Here is a 15706-nt window from a genome sequence, read left to right as displayed (position 1 = left end):
GATTAAACTCGACATATATAATTCATTATAGGGTCCAATAGGGGATAGAAATATACCCCTATGCCCTATGTAAATCTTTAATTGCTCACGAAAAGATTTTATGCGTTCTTGTATAATTGCATCTGTCATAGAGATATAAGCTGATGATTTATGAGAATAGGTTCAATACATCTCGAGAGAGAGTATTGAATAGATTTAGGAGCATTGATTTATCAAATTCTTATTGAATTATCAAAATTGTGAAATTAGGATTTAATTAGTAATTATTTGGGGATTCGTGATCCTAGTGCATTCGTTTTACATAGATTTTCATAAATTGACAATACATTTCATTTATTTTTCATAACATTTCGTAATTGAGTCATTAGTTAAGTGAATTTAAGTAATTAGAGTTTGATTTGAAATTAGGGTTTTTCAATTTGGGGATTTCTCCCAAAATTAGGGTTTTTGATTCCAAAATTCATTTTAACTCAATTAGTTTCGGTTAAGGCTAAAATAAGTAAAATTGAACTATTCTTTCTCTGTGGGACGATACTCGGACTTCTAAAGTCCATTTTATTACTTGTCATGACCCGTACACTTACGGTAATTTAAATCGAAAGAAATATTTCGCGAACATTTCACATTCGCCATTGCTACCACAAAAATCGTTGAAACATTATAATTGTAACATAAACTGGTAACACTTGTACGCCGTCGCCACCTTCACTACAAACCACCATTCACCACCACCATCAATAGGGACGGGGACGACAATGGATTGGCCCGGAGACCTTCAAACTCTGTGTTGACACATAAAAATTCAGCCCAAATCGAACGGCCCAAGGAGTGAAGCCCAATTGAAGGATCCCCAAATCGGATAGCCCAAAGAACGAAGCCCAATCAAACAAATCAAGATGAAGGCCCAAATAGGGAGGCCCAAGAACGCGGTAACACCATCGCCCAAGTTTGCAAGTCGCCCAGAATCTGAGCGAATGGAGTGCCATACAGTCGCCTAGAGCTGTTACTCTATTCTCGCCCAAACCTTCAAGTCGCCCAAGGTCTTAACAAACATAAAACATCGTGGTTATCAAGAAGTGCAGTTATCAAAGCAGTTATTAAAGCAGCCCTATCACGTTCCACGATTCAAGGAATTCAATCGAAAGCTTTTGAACGATGAAGAGTAATGGCAGCAGTTAAAAAAGTCAGTTTTCATGACAAGTTGGCCATTACGAGGAAAGTGGGCAGTTATAGGACGATCAAGCAGTTTTTAGGGCGGTTGATCACAAAGAGATCGTCCATAAAGTATAAAAGGGAGAAAGGACATAGAAGCAAGGGACGGAATCAAAAACTCTCGAACAGAGAACATGTAATTTTCATTTCCTTAGCTTAGACTTAAACACTTTTCTTTCAGTAACTCGTGTGCTTGCGCCCCTTGGAGGCACGTTGTTTTTAATTTCGAATTGTAAAGTCATCGCCAATAAAAGAACACCCCTTTTTGGGACTTTGTCTCAAGAGATTTGTCCCTTACACAATCGTCTGATCCTTTTTAATTGTTAGCGACTAACCCGCGTGAAACAATTTGGCACGTCCAGTGTGACAGTGGTGTTAGGTGTTGAAAGTACAAAAGGTGAAACAATATACCTCAGAGATCCAATAAGGAAGCAGCAAGTCAGGAAGGAATCCAGTCTGTGATCGAGCGATATGAGGAGCAGCGTGCCTCTCCACGAACAGATGGACAGAACCAGAGCAGTAACAGTCGTTACGAACCAATGACGGAGTTGAGTCCTCGAACCATGCGTGCATTACTTGGAGAACTCACGCAAGACTTCGTTGAACAGGTAAATCTTCGAAGTATTCATAATATGGAAAGATTTACACAAAATGGGAATGTACACTATGACAACATGGCCAAACAACTAAAGACGTTGAATGAAACAATGAATAAGTTAGTAGGCCAAATATGTCAACCGGCTATACCTCTTACAAACCACTTTCAAACTAGGACAATTGTGGGACATAATCCCTCGGTCCTAAATCCGAATAAAGGGGTAGAATCACTTTCTGGTCCCTCTACTTCAAACCAAGGGGGTACTACAGTGCCAAATCAGAACAATGGTAGTAGTATGCCTAACTTGGGGGGTAATCCAAACATAAGAGATAATGTCCTAAACAATGGACAGTACACCCCACGTGTTAATGAGGGAACAGATGTTCAGGCTAATGGTAATGGCCCTAATTATGGTAATTTTGTTGCCAATCAAGGACCAAACATCAGGCCTCATGCAAATCAACCGGTTAATCAGCCTGTAGGAATTCCATATGATCCCAACGTCATGTTGAGAAACCAGATTATGGAAATTGTACAGGATCAGATGGCTTTTGGGGTGCGTCCCATCATTAGGCCGACGTACAAAAAACCATATCCTGATTGGGTAGACCAAGCATACCCATGGCCTAGAGGGTACAAAGTGCAAGAATTCTCACTGTTTACCGGTTTAGGAGAAGTGTCTACTCTAGAACACATAGGGCGATTCACATTGTAAAGTGGTGATGTAACCGATTACCATAAAATGAGGCTTTTCCCTAGTTCGTTAATAGGAGTAGCTTTCTCCTGGTTCATCAACTTGCTAGTGAACTCTGTTCAAACATGGCAACAATTGGAACAGTTGTTTCACGCTCAGTTTTATAAAACTGAGTCTGAAGTCACTTTGGCTGATTTGACGAATCTACGTCAAATGCCAAACGAATGGGCAGAAAGTTTTCTCCAAAGGTTCAAGATAGCAAGAAGCAAGTGTTTTGTACCTCTGCCCGAAAAGAATTTGTCAAAATCGCTCAGGACTGCTTGAGCTTTGATTTAAAAAAGAAATTTCAGGACAAGGAATTTCCTGACCTTTTCCAGTTGAGTGCGAATGTGATTAGGTATGAGCGACTGATAAGAGAGGAAGAACAAATGAAAAATTCTAGTAAAGGGACTTATTACAAAGACCCAAATTTTGACGTTCATACCATTGACGACGAGTCATACGATCAGGCCGAAATGTGTTTGGCCGAATTGGTCAAACGGGATACTTATACTTGTCCTATAATGGCCAAGCCTAGACCATCGGGCAAAGATGAGTCTATAAAAGATGGAAACATAAAGGCTAGAACGTTCTCGTTCGACGTAACCAAAGCTGACCTTATATTTGATAAATTATATAGGGATAAGCAGATAAAATTGAGCGATAAGCACAAATTGCCAAACCCTGAACAAATTAAGGGTAAAAAATATTGTAAGTGGCATAATGCATGGTCACATTTGACTAACAATTGCTTGGTTTTTCGCCATGTATTGCAGGATGCCATTGAATCAGGACGAATTACGTTCGATGATAAGAAAAAGATGGCAGTGGACGAGAATCCTTTCCCACAGCCACTTGGAGTAAACATGGTAACATCTGGATTCAAAAACAAGTTACCAAAATTCAAGTTGGTCGTAGATGATGGAGAAGAGGATCCTAGACTACATCCCAGTGTCTTTGAACGAATCAAGGGGAAAGAACCAAAAAAGGACGAAGACGTCCTGTGTGCAAGGTGTAAAAGAGAAGTGAATGGAAATACGGAGAAACTAGGGACATGGCAGCATCCCCATCGCCCTACCTTCTTCCCAAACACTCAGCCTGGTAGAGGGAGAGGTACATCATTCTATAGAGGACCACCTTTTGAGAGGCAGTTCAGGCCAGCAGATAATGGAAGAACATTCAGGCTGCAACCTCGTCGGCCAAATGTATGACATTCATTCCAGTACAATGCAGGAAGGGCAATACCCTTCGATGAGATGACTAGAACCCAACAAAGGCGTTTCCAACGAAACTACGGAAGGATGATGAGGCAGCAACAGGGAATGCCACATCCTAAAGCGCCTAAACTACTCAAGGTAGCCAATTAAAACGTCCTCAAAAATAATGAAGAGACCGGTACAGATGAATCAATGAAGGAACTGCCAGAAACTTCTTCTGGGAGATCAAGGTTTGAGCGAAACAGAAGGGATGAAGAAGATCCAGATCAACCCCTCACTATCCAATTTGGTACGTTGCCTCCTGTCGTGGCCAATAATTACTTACTGGCCAATGAACTCAAGAATAAAGAAAAAGAAGAAGAGAGGGAGGACAACGAAGGAGAAACCTGCGTGCTGGTATGTGAAGAAGGCCAGACTTCTAGAGAGGCCTACGATGATGAAGAAGACGACGGGATGACAGACATTGAAGAAGAAATCGACCTAGAAGCAAAAAGAAGAAAGAGAGGAGTATCGCGCAATACTCTTCTAAAACAACTACATCGAGAGGGAGTTCGCGAAGTAGACTTGTTGGGGAAACCATCTGGACGTCCTTTCGACTTCTACGTACTGTACGGGACACCCAAAAGGAAGAAGAGAGTGCCTCGCTCTGAAAAGTATGGGTCACCTCCAAGAATAATGCCCCCTCTCACAGGTTGGGTAACTGATGAGGAAGCATTAGAAAGAAGTAGGAAGGAAGTTCAGGAGACAAAGGATCAGCATGATATACTGCACGTCGGCTTATCACAGGGGGATAATTCGACAGAAAACAAGCAAGAAGTAGAAATAGAGGCTGTCGAAAAGGTTATTTTTAAACGGCCAGCCATGAAATTGACTAAACACTTGAGGCCATTATATGTTAAAGCTCTAGTTAACGGCGTCCCAGTGGCAAAAGTGCTTGTCGACAATGGAGCAGCTATAAACACCATTCCATCTAGGATGATGAGGAAGTTCGCAAAGACAGAGGGTGACATGATTCCTACAGAAGTCATCATCACTAGCTTCAATGGAGGAGCAACTTCAGCTAAGGGAGTTATGCCATTGGACATAACTATAGGGACGACTACTAGGACCACTGTCTTCTTTGTAATAGATGGTCCTACTAGTTACAACGTGCTACTAGGAAGAGATTGGATACACGGAAGTCGCTGTATACCCTCATCGCTCCATCAATGCCTGATCTTTTGGAATGACAAAGGCGAAGCAGAGGTGGTACAGGCCGATCATAGGCCTTTTGTCGCAGAAGCAAACTCGATGGAAAAGTTCATGTACGAAGGAAACTATGGAGCTGTCAGGGTAGTACAAGACGGGGAAGAAACTCAGGTTGTCGCGCAAAGCGAAGAACCATTTTCAGTGGACGCACTCACTGAAATGTTCAAACAGATGAGGCCAAATATAGTGGCCCTGGAAGAGCCAGTAATTGACAAAAGAATAATTAAGGAGTCTTGAATGGACTTTAAGTTACAAAAGCAAATGGTCGACATTCAGGCCTTCAAAGCCAGACTGATGGCTTTCAATAAGGAATGCAATGACAAGGTGAAAGAAGAGACAGCCCTAAAAGCGCTGAAGGATAAGTTGGCAGTATTCGAGTTAGAGCAAAGTATTGGCCGAGAAGTCAACAAGGTGGACTGTTTAGAAGAGGAAGTATTTACAAGGGAACTGGACGACGAAGTAATGTGGATCGCCAAACCTGGATACGCTTAAGCACAAGATCCTCTGATCAAAGTAAATATTAGCAATGAAGGAGAAGATCGCCCAACGTTCATCAGCCAAATGCTCAACCAAGAGGTTAGTAACAAGTTAATCGCTTTGCTAAAAGAATACAAAGATTGTTTTGCTTGGGAATATGAACAAATGCCTGGTTTAGATAGAGACTTGGTGGAACATAGGTTACCAATTAAGCCTAACTTTAAACCTCATAGGCAGCCTCCTAGACGTTTTGCTCCTAATGTACTCCCTGAAATCAAGAAAGAGATAGAGCGATTATTGAAAGCAAGTTTTATTAGAACAGCCAGATATGTCGAATGGTTGTCCAATGTCGTGCCAGTACTAAAAAAGAATGGTAAACTAAGGGTGTGTATAGACTTTAGAAATTTAAACATAGCCACACCCAAAGATGAGTATCCAATGCCCACGATGGATTCTTTAGTAGATTCAACTGCCGGACATGTCATGTATTCTTTCACGGATGGGTATTCAGGATACAATCAAATTTATAGAGCTGAAGAAGACATACACAAAACTGCCTTTAGATGCCCTGGGTCTCTAGGATGTTTTGAATGGGTGGTTATGCCTTTCGGCCTAAAAAATGCAGGAGGCAACTTATCAAAGGGCCATGAATTTAATCTTTCATGATATGATAGACAAGTTTGTTGAGGTGTATGTAGACGACATAGTAGTCAAGTCCATTAAAGAAGAGGACCATTTCGAACAGTTAAGATATTTGTTTGAACAAATGAAGCAATATAAGCTAAAATTGAATCCCTTGAAGTGTGCATTTGGTGTTAATGCAGGGAACTTTCTTGGTTTCTTAGTACACAAAAGATGGATTGAACTTGATAAAAATAAAGCGAAAATTATTTTAGAAGCCAAACCACCTAGCAACAAAAAGGAGTTGCAAAGGTTTCTAGGCCAAGTAAATTTTTTAAGAGGCTTTATTTCTAACTGTGTAGGGTGAACTAAAGTCTTTTCGCCGCTATTAAAGCTGAAAAATCAGGACGAATTCGTCTGGAAAGAAGAACATCAAAAGGCTTTTGAAAGCCTGAAGACATATCTATCAAGTCCACCAGTGTTGGTGTCACCAATCCAAGGACGGCCAATGAAAGTGTATGTATCGACTGAAAAAGAATCAATAGCTGGAATGGTCGCACAGGAAGACCAATTTGGTGAAAAAAGGGCAATTTACTACTTAGGTAGACGGTTAACGAAATGTGAATGTAATTACTCTGCTATCGAAAAATTATGTCTTGCATTGTATTTCACATGTACAAAATTAAGGGCTTATTTACGGCCCGTAACCGTTTATTTAATTTCTAAAGTAAATTTAGTTAAGTATATGTTCTTGCGCCCTATTTTACACCAAAGGGTAGGCCTTTGGACACTAGCTTTATCAGAATTCGAAATACAATATATACCTCAAAAGGCAGTCAAAAATCAGGCTTTAGCTAACTTTCTAGCCGATCATCCATGGCTTGACATGCCTGAAGAAATCGAACTAGAAATCAATTCGTTCGAGTTAAAACCTTGGGTGTTATATTTCGATGGGTCAAAAACCTCTAAAGGTGTAGGAGTAGGAGTAGCATTGATTAATCCTTTAGGAATTTGCTACAAGTTCGCATTCACTTTAGACAGAATGTGCACCAACAATCAGGCCGAATATGAAGCCTTAATTGTAGGCCTAGAACTAATGATAGATATGGGAGTAAGTAATGTGATCGTTAGGGGCGATTCTCAATTGGTGATCCACCAATTGATCGGTGATTTTAAATGCCAAAGTGATTCCATTATAAGTCAATATGAGATCGCCCAAGAATTATTAGAAGAATTCGATCAAGTAGAACTCCAATGCGTTAATAGGATATATAACGACGTGGCAAATAAGTTAGCCCAAATGGCCTCAGCGTATTCAAAGGTTTTGAATTGGAAGTCTACTTGTGAGTATGAAATCATATTGCCTGTGACTCAAAGAAGGGCGAGAAAGATTGAACTTCACTGCATACAAGATGGAGATGCAATGGATTGGAGAACAGAGATTAAAGGATTCCTTAAAGAACCTAATGGAGGGATTAGTAGGAAAATGAAGCTGTGTTTGCTGAACTATACACTAATAGATAAAGAGTTGTTAAAAAAAGCTCTGATGGTGTATTACTAAAGTGTGTAAGTTTGCAAGAAGCCAAGACGATCATGGCTGAGGTGCATGAAAGGATATGTGGAGCTCATCAAGTTGGCCAAAGGATGAGATTGTTGATTATTAGGAGTGGATATTTTTGGCCAAAGATGGGAGAACTATGCGTTCAGTATACAAAGAGTTGTTTAGCATGCCAAAAGCATAGTCCAATACAAAGGGCGCCAACACGAGAAATGACACCTATTATTAAACTTTGGCCGTTCAAGGGTTGGGCGATAGACCTGATAGGGAAGATTTATCCCCCATCGTCTAAGCAACATACTTTTGTTATAGTTGCAACCGACTATTTCACCAAATGGGTAGAAGCGGTACCTTTGAAAGAGATCACCCAGAAAAATGTTATAGAGTTTATCCATGATCACATTATCTATAGGTTTGGAATTCCACAAACGTTAATGGTAGATCACGGAATATCTTTGAATGGGAATTAAGTGAACAATTTTTGAGCGAGTTCGGGGTTAAATTAGTAAACTCCACACCATACTACGCTCAATTCAACGGACAAGCGGAATCTTCTAATAAGATTCTAAAAAATATCATCAGAAAGATGATAGATGAAAATGCCAGAAATTAGCACGAATGTCTGAACAAGGCCTTATGGGCTTATAGGACATTACCTCGGTTAAGTACCAAAGTTGCTCCTTTCCAACTTGTTTATGGACAGGAGGCCGTTTTGCCTATGGAAATCAACGTGCAATCGATCGGAGTGTGCTTACAACATAAGTTGAATGATGATGAGTATGCCGAATCACTAGTTCAAAATTTATTGGGGTTAGACGAATTAAAGTTGGACGTCTTAGATAGGTTGCAAGTTCAAAAAGAAAGAATGGCTAAGTTTTATAATAAAAAAAGTCGTAGCCAAGTCGTTCAGCCTGGATGAACTAGTTTGGAAGACAATACTCCCTTTGGATAGTAAAGATCCAAAGTACGGGAAGTGGTGGCTCAGGGAGGGACCATACAAAATAAATAGTATGTTGCCCAATGGAGCGTATCACTTGGAAGATTTAGATGGCATCAAGCACGTGAGATTCATTAACGGCAAATATTTGAAAAAATATGTTCATTCTTTATGAGAATGTGAGCAGATAAAAGTATAATCAAATATGTTGAACGATTAAAGGATAACAAGGTCAGAGCGAAATACGTTCAAATAAAGTCCTTTATTATCAAACGTTCATTACAAAAATACAAAAATACAAATAACGGATGCTCTACAAAATACAATTAAAAGTAAGCTAATCTCCCGGTTGATCACTGAGTAAGCCTCACACCGCCTTCCTAAATGCATTGCTGCAATGATGGGATCGCCGAGTAAGAGGGTGGACTGGCCTCACTACCTTCCTAAATGCATCGCTGCAATGGCGAGCAAAGAGACTGAGAAGTATTCTCAGCAAGCAAAGTGGCCAGTAAGCATCCCAAAAATTGTCTTCTATCATCGACTCCTTGTAAAGAACAAAGAGACTATGGGAAGAATTTCGATGGTAAAAACTTCGCTGCTGGCCAGATAATATTTCCTATACCTCCCACACCAAAGGTGATATCAAGGTAAATAGTAAAATGGGAGGACTAAACAGTCCATTATGGGTCAGATTAATTGTCAGAATGCCAAGCAATGGCAGCAAATTAGTTTCGAAGAAGAAAATGAAGATGAAGATAGAAGATGAAAAATACGAAGCATTTATAGGGGGTGGAGATGAAGAGACAGAATATGAACAGCCACATTTCTGCCTAATAAACGGAATTAAATAGCCCAAAAGTCTTGGAAAAAGTGGTGGAAATATCAAAAGAAAATGGACAAGATTTTTAGCACAAAGCAGTTAAATGCTTAAAAGAATTGATGACTAAAAAAAGAAAACAAACGTCAAATAAATGCACAAGAAGTTAATGTTCATTAATGATGAAAAAAGTTACAAAAGGAAAAATCAAATTACAAAAGAAAAAAAAAAGACATCATATGTCTTAATTACAGTCCACCCCATACTAAACGAATTCGTTCCCTAAGTTTTTCCGAATCCTCGTTTTGCCGAGAGGAAGTGATGTTCAATTCAGCTGCGACATCATCATCAACTTCCAACTTCTTGTACTGCTCGACCAAGGACTTAGTTCGCTCAATTCCCTGGGAGGCGTTGCGCTTTATAGCAGCCATTCTCGCCCTGCAGTCGTCCATTTTGGCTTGAAGTTCCTTCATCTGAGCAGCCAAATTAACCATCAAAGAGTCTTCAACCATGACTTCGGAAGAGATTTCTTTCAACTCATCCTCAGCCTTGTTAATCACCATACGCAAAGACTCTTTCTCAGCTACGGCTCAAAAATATTAAGTACGTTTGGCCTTTAGTTCAGCATTCTTGGCCAGCAAAGAAAGGACCTCGGAGTGAATAACCTTCAACGTCGCTTTAAAATCGGCAGAAAGATTGCGCGACGGAAGCGTCAGTGCTTGCTCCAACTTCGCACTCAAGTGCTCAAGTTTATCCTTGTGTTTGGCAGCACTAGCCCTTCCAATATCCATATCCATGAAGGATACGTACTCAAGTATCGACCTTTTGAGGAACTTCAAATCTTCCTCTAAAGAAGTAGCAGGACGATCAGATGGAGCAGGGCGAGACGTCTGGACTTGCCCCCAAGAAGCGAACAAGTCTTGGATAGAACGCACAATTTTGTCAGCATCCTGCAAAGAAAATTGCCAATATTAAAAATCCTCACTACAACGAACAAGATAGAAATAGAAGTGAAGGAAAGACTACCTCATCAACAATCGTAGAAGATGGCGTGCCCTCAGCCAAGCTTGCCACCAACGACTCCTCCATTCGTGAGGACTTTCCCTTGTCTGAGCTAGAAGATGTTGCTACAACGGGCCGACTCATAGGAGTATCTGCAAAACTCAAGAGGAACAAATTAGAAACCAATAGCACAAGCAAAGGTAAGACATCAAAAGACTGAATTACCTTCTGCTTCAATGTTTGGGGGGTTAACGCCCTGGTAAGAAGGTGGCTCATCCATGGGTTGTGATGAGGACTCTGGGACTGAAGATGTCTCTTTAAGCGTAGCCCCCTCATCAACCGGTTTGGATGAAGTAGCCTCAGCAGAGGATGATGGAGCAGGAGCTGTCGATGCCAAAGCCTTTGAAGGAGAGGCTGAGCTTTTCTGAGAAGTCCAAAAAGATCATCAGCACACAGAAAAGTTTCAAGTGTGGAAAAGTATACTTGTGAGTAAACCAATTTAATTACCTTCCTCCTGACGATAAGTGGGGCATCATCATCATCATCAACATCATCCTCTAGAATGGGAGATGCTGAGGCTGGCCGTTTGCGATTTGGGCACTCTTGGCCGTAGTAAGCTTGGCAGGGAGAGAAGAAGATGGACGAGCAGACTGTTTAGTGCGACGAGAAGGAGAAGGACTCCGAATGGACAAAGGAGTGACTAAAACAGGAGAAGGGGAAGAAATGCTCGGTTGGTCTAATGAATGAAAGGCACGATTGGCGTCAGTCGCAAATAATCTGTGCTTCACTGACGGCCAGAGCTGTTCAAAAAGAGGGTGAATGGCGTGGCTAGAATTAAAGGGGGCTAATGAAAAATGGCTGGTTAAAAGAAGATTACGAGCATCTATAGCCTATGCCTCCGCCTTATTAATGGTATAAAAATGGTTAAATAAGTTCCTTGAATAGCAAGGAGGAATAGGCCAAGTTTGGTCGAAACCAAGCTGACGAGCAAAAAATTGGGGAGCATAAATTTCTACCCCCGCCTTGGCGATGGTCCCAGTTAGAATATCATGAAATAGTTCCCTCCCAGTTAAAAACTGGATCCAAATGAGCAGGGAGGTGCTCGCGCTATCTATAGTGGAAGGGGGGTGTACATAGTTTGGAGTCAAAAAAGGAGGAAAAGGAAAAAAGGAAGGGATTGAATCCAAAGAATAAAAGAATGAAAAAATATCCCTTCTGGACATATTTACAGGAGCTAAGGGCTCCATGGCTAGCCCATAACAGCTACCAAATGAGTGAGAGATTGATGGAGTACCAAGCAATGAAAAATAGGATCTCAACCACAGTTGAGTGAACCAAAGAGGTCCACTGCCAGTGGGAGATGCACTATTCTTCAATTGAGCTTGAAGAGAGGCCATGCCTCTATAAAGGGCAGCCAAAAACAAAGAACATAAATTCAAAGGCCTGCCACGCGCTAATTCGTGCGCTATAGGTAAATAACTCAAGGAGGGATTTATGCTTGGCACACACAAAACATATTTACAAAGCCAAACTAGAAGGAAGGCCATTCGCTCAGTATGGGAAGGCTCAGAGCTCGAACGATTTTGGAGGGTTTGCAGGCTTGAATAAGAATCGGTGTAGTTTTTACCAAACTTTGGGGCGCCACCAGAAACTAAGATACCTGGAAAAATGGTATCGCCCAAAGGTGGTAGATTCACCAGGGCCCCAACATCCCTTAAGGTAATAGACATGGGGTCAAGAGGGAAAATAAATGTGTTATACTCAGGAGACCAAAAATTCAAAGCAATCGAAAAGAGTGCTAAATCAAAAGTAGGGGGGCGAATAGAGATTTCTAACAAATCAGAAATCCTAGCGCTATCAAAAAGTGCCTTAGTAGGACCATGACCCACAAGGTGAGCATGCCACCTACGAAAAACTACATCAGATTTAGGCCAAGTGCGAATACCTCTTTCGCGAAGTGGCCCCAGCGGCAGAGAGTTTAGAAAAGGAGGGCTAGAGTGCAAGGAAACAGCTGACCCACCGTCGCCTATTCAACTGTCTCTGCATTGTTGAAGAAAGGACCCAAGTAGAACTCATTATGTTCGAAATCGGCGGGCGCGAGAAAACTCGGAGTTATGTATGGGCGACTCAGAAGTTTTTGAAAGTCATCAAAACTAAAGGAGTCGCCAGCTTGAGATTGTGAAGCAGCCATTTGAGAAGAAACGAAGTTTTTCAGGGTTACGTAGCAGGGAAGCAAAAGATGAAAAGTAAATCGTGAGAAAGACGCAAAAAATTTGAGGCGTGGTTTAATGGTGCAGTGAAATGACGTGTTTGGGGGTTATAAGGGTTTGCAAAACGACGCACCTTTTCAAGTTATAGAAGAAAACAATGATTGAAATTTTTGAAAATTTCGAATGTTACTGGAAACACAAAGTGAATATGGCAAAATTTAATAATTATTATTAATTCTGCCATATTGGGGGGTAATTGTTGACACATAAAAATTCAGCCTAAATCGAACGACCCAAGGAGTGAAGCCCAATTGAAGGATCCCCAAATCGGATAGCCCAAAGAACGAAGCCCAATCAAACAAATCAAGATGAAGGCCCAAACAGGAAGGCCCAAGAACGCGGTAACGCCATCGCCCAAATTTGCAAGTCGCCCAGAATCTGAGCGAATGGAGTGCCATACAGTCGCCCAGAGCTGTTACTCTATTCTCGCCCAAACCTTCAAGTCGCCCAAGGTCTTAACAAACATAAAGCGTCGTAGTTATCAAGAAGTGTGGTTATCAAAGTAGTTATTAAAGCAGCCCTATCACGTTCCACGATTCAAGGAATTCAATCGAAAGCGGTTGAAATGATAGCAGTTAAAAAAGACAGTTTTCATGACAAGTTGGCCATTACGAGGAAAGTGGGCAGTTATAGGACGATCAAGCAGTTTTTAGGGCGGTTGATCGCAAAGAGATCGTCCATGAAGTATAAAAGGGAAAAAGGACATAGAAGCAAAGGACAGAATCAAAAACTCTCGAACAGAGAACATGTAATTTTCATCTTCTTAACTTAGATTTAAACACTTTTCTTTCAGTAACTCGTGTGCTTGCGCCCCTTGGAGGTACGTTGTTTTTAATTCCCAATTGTAAAGTCATCGCCAATAAAAGAACACTCCTTTTTGAGACTTTGTCTCAAGAGGTTTGTCCCTTACACAATCGTCTGATCCTTTTTAATTGTTAGCGACTAACCCGCGCGAAACACTCTGCTTGTATGAATCTCAATCCTAGGATCGGCTAGGCCTTTTGGCTTGTGACTTCACGTGCCCCAACGAGCAGAGTCGAGATGCCCACTATCGGTTCATTTTTTATTTTTTATAGACAAGCCCTGTTTCACACCTATATATCCAAGATGGGCGATCTGATTTCTGAACATCCATGCCCTCAAGAGGGGGGCTCTTACAATACAGCTAAACCATCAGAAGAAGTCTCCTGAAGAAGACGCTGACCAACAACTTAATTCAGTTTAAATTTCAGTTAGCATCTTCAGTCAGCTAAGTAGTTTTTTCAGTTAGTGGTTTAGTTAGTAAGAATAGTTGGTTACTTGGCTTGTCTATAGATAGCCGAATGTACTTGATTAATAAAATTTCTCTTCAGATTTTCTTCATTCTCGAGCTCCTGCAATGGGAGTTTTCTATGTAGTTTGAATTGATAAATTTCCACTTTGTTTTCCGCCATTTTTTTCCCTAATTCACGACCTGCCATTTACATTCGCGACAGTCTCGCACTTCAACCTGCAATTCGATGACCTATGACCGATACTCTAGCTGCCCTTGTATTTGATACCAATCGTTGGCCTATATACCTTCTTCTACGGTATGTAGCAGTTTATATCTCACTTATTTTTTGCCCTAAGATTGTTGCCCAATTTTATTTTTAAGATATCGCCCAATCTCTATCCCTTAAATCATTTGTCAGTCATATTCCTATGATTTTTATGATTACATTCAGTTATTGCAATAAAAGTTGCGTGGAATGTTTGGATATTATGACGGCACAAACAGTGATGGCACGAATGAAAGAATAATTATAGCAAAAAAATAATAATAATAATAATAAAATTAGAACATACAAATTTATGAAATTAATTTGACAATTTTACTTGTATTAACATTTATTTATGTGGTAGTCAGATCTTTTCTACTACAGACAAGCAGCAAACATGTAAACTATTCCATCTTCATTATTACATTAAAGGAAGGAAATGCATGATTTTTCATTTTATGCTTCTCTTTCTGTTCGCCCAAAGCCAAAAGGTATGTGGTTTTTGCACTACTATTCCAGAACTATTTATTTGTATGTATTACAGCCAAATTAAGTCAATCACTAGATGCAAAGTGTTCACGAAATTATTTCTTTTGATTTAAAACTACCGCAAGTGTACAATTCGTTAGCAAATAATAAAGTGGATTAAATGAGTCCAAATATCGTCCCACAGAGATTGATTAGTTCAATTTTACCTATCGTTGCCTTAATCGAAACAATAGAAATTCTTGATATTTTCGCTAACTAAATTATAATTTAATAACCTACTTATAAATATAAAGCCTAAATTAACTAAATTATATGCATGATTATAATTAAATGCAAGTTTTATAAAAATATGATAACGAAATGCGTACTAGGATCCCGAATCCCCTTATATCAATTCCCTTTAATTCGAATTTTATAAAATTGACAACACGATTCAATCATGGAGACCAATATTCCTAATTTGTTTAACAATCTCTCTCGAGTAGAATTAAACTTATTTCACATGCGATTCGACTATATTTCTATGACGGATGCGAACATATAAAAATGCATTAAAGATCTATGAATACTTAAAGATCACGTAAAGTATAGCGGTATATTTCTATCCCCTCTCGAACTTTAAGACAATTAACATAATGCCTAACTTATTTTCCATCTCTCAAGGGTAAAACAAGTCACAAAGCTCATACAACTATTGCGCATATAATTGTAGAGAAAATAAAATCCATGCCAATCATTCAATAATTAAAAAGATGTTTTAACGTCAAATTAATAAAATTCAAGATTAAGGGTTCATAATATAAAGTGCATCGCAAATCCTAGCACATGAAAATTTAGCCTAACGTAATGGGAAATAAAGAAAAACAATAATTAAAACCAAAGAAGAACATCACCTAATTGATTCTTGAAGTGAAATCTTGAATCTTGAAGTGAATTGCCTTATTTTTGCCTTGTTCTTTCTCTCCAAATCCTCCAAAATTGTGTATATTCCTCCCTTCTTATGTTTC

Source organism: Olea europaea, unplaced genomic scaffold (assembly GCF_002742605.1).
Source record: "Olea europaea var. sylvestris unplaced genomic scaffold, O_europaea_v1 scaffold1942, whole genome shotgun sequence".
NCBI classification, from domain to species: domain Eukaryota; kingdom Viridiplantae; phylum Streptophyta; class Magnoliopsida; order Lamiales; family Oleaceae; genus Olea; species Olea europaea.
This window is presented reverse-complemented; position numbering follows the sequence as displayed.